Genomic DNA, 2,579 nt, shown 5'->3' on the forward strand with positions numbered 1-2,579 from the left:
TGCTTCTCTGCGGTTCATCGTTCCATTGCCTCAGGGAAGCGTGCAGACCAATTGATCAAAACTCTCTCTCTCTCTCTCTCTCTCTCTCTCTCTCTCTCTCTCTCTCTCTCTCTCTCTCTCTCTCTCTCTCTCTCTCTCTCTCTCTCTCTCTCTCTCTCTCTCTATGTATATATATATATATATATATATATATATTTCTATCTCTGCACGTTTGTGTTTGAGTAGGATGTCATATCAGTCGCATTTCAGTAATTTCTTTCGCCAAGGTGTTGCACTTGTGTGTGTGTGTGCACGTATCCTGCTTGATCTCAACGCAACAGCTAATAGTGAGTGTGTGTGTGTGTGTGCGTTGTTAGTGTGTGCTTATATGAGGGGGTGGGGGAGACTGCCCGTGTGTGTCAGTCAAGAGTTGTATATTGCTCTCTTTTCACCAACATTACTGCATGAAAGAGCTGTCACCCAGCATTAGCCATTCCCTGCTCCATGTGTGTGAGAGGTGGAGAGAGAAAATGAACATGAATATCTGTCGAGAAAACCTTTGAAGGTCGTAGTTCACTGTACTACTATGCAGATGTCTGAGTTTGGTCATTTGACAGCCTGCTTAATGAGGAATATATCTTGGCAACGCCAAGCGCTCACACGAGACTAGACCAATGGCAGGCTCTCAAAAAACCCTCCCTTGGTCCAAAATTGGGACTAGTCTTTTCGCATGATTAGCCATCATGCTTTCACTCTATACTCGACCTCAGATTATTTTCTCCACATCCGGGAGTGTTGCTGCGTACACACACACACACACACACACACACACACACACACACACTGAGTGTTTATTGATCTTTTAAACGACAGAAAGCATAAGAAATAGACTCTCACCCGCTCAAAGCCAATTTTGAGGCATCTGTCGCATTCAACCTGCCATTTTCACTTCCCTCCCTCCATACACCCCCTCTCTCTCTCTCTCTCTCTCTCTCTCTCTCTCTCTCTCTCTCTCTCTCTCTCTCTCTCTCTCTCTCTCTCTCTCTCTCTCTCTCTCTCCCTCTGCGGAACTCAGTGCTCTTTCTCAGGCTGGATAACATTGCATTCATTAGCAGTGCGGTATACTAACATCATCTCCAAGATGCCTTATTCTCTTATCTCCTGCAAAGGCAAAAACACAATATGTTGAGCATGTTGCTTGTGTTTCTATTATGGTGGGGACTTTACGTCGACTTCTTTTGCTAATGATATTTTCTATCCCCTAAACCTCACACAAACCTTGTCGCATTTTAACATTTTCACTGAAACATTACTCTGAATGTTTATATATTTTCCCGCTATGACTGAATTTGCAAACATATTCAGAATGATGTCAGCAAATTGCCATAGCTACTACGATTATGTAAATATCATGTAAATGCATTATTACTACATTATTATTGTCATAAACGGATTTGGCTAAGCCAATATTCTGATTTCTAAAAACTTGAGTAAACAGATGGCATATGCCTTATTTAATCAGAATGTTATAGCTGTGCATGTCCAAACAAATGTGATATTAGATATAGACAGTTGGCAGGTAAGTCAGGTAAGATTTATTTATTTTATAAAGGAAAGATATATTTATTTGTTTGTTTATTTATTTATTACAAACTTTTTTTAAAAAGTGATCAAGAAATCAATATACAGACACATAAAAGCATTTCTTAACCTACATTTTGCAGTTCATTGGGTTCTTGTTTGCTTTAGTCAAGGAAAATATATTGATTAAATCATTGTGCAAAATACAAATAAATAAATAAATGGCAAGAGAAAGAGAAAATATAATTTTTTAGTGAAAAATGCTGATTCCAAAGGAATATCCCAACTGATGTGAAGCATGTAAAATTACGTGCATGTGGATGCGATTTCACATTGTAGCTAGTGTTCTTGTGGGGACATTTGGTCCCCAAAATGCAGGTAAATCCTGACACACACATACACACACATGTTGGCATTCCATGTTTTATGGAGAGGTTTCCATTCATGTTTCCATTCCACAGGCGTAATGGTTTTTGTACTGTAAAAACGTTATAGCATATCCACCTACACTAACCCTACCCCTAATCAATCACAGAAAAGATTTAGCTAGCCTATTTTTGTTATTTTGAAAACATCATTTCGTATGATTTATAAGCTGTTTTCCTCATGGGGATCAAAAAATGTCCCCAAGGTCAACATTTTCTGGTATTACTATACTTGGAAACATTTGGTCCCCATAACGAAAACCAGGACCACACTCACACTTAGGCTTGAGTGCCCACATTGTGAATCATCTGTCCCAGGAGATGGTGTTTATGAGTCGGTATTATTTGAAATTCAATTTCAAAAGCACAATGGCGCGAATATTTCGTATGGTCTGCCAGGATTTGGTATGCGACAAGTTGCTTACGTCTCTCTCTCTCTCTCTCTCTCTCTCTCTCTCTCTCTCTCTCTCTCTCTCTCTCTCTCTCTCTCTCTCTCTCTCTCTCTCTCTCTCTCTCTCTCTCTCTCTCACACACACACACACACACACACACTCAGGGGGTAAGGAAAGGGACGGATAGAACGAGTAAAGGGTT

This window comes from Rhinichthys klamathensis, unplaced genomic scaffold (genome assembly GCF_029890125.1).
Source record: "Rhinichthys klamathensis goyatoka isolate OS25496 unplaced genomic scaffold, OSU_Roscu_1.1 h1tg000295l_1, whole genome shotgun sequence".
NCBI lineage: Eukaryota > Metazoa > Chordata > Actinopteri > Cypriniformes > Leuciscidae > Rhinichthys > Rhinichthys klamathensis.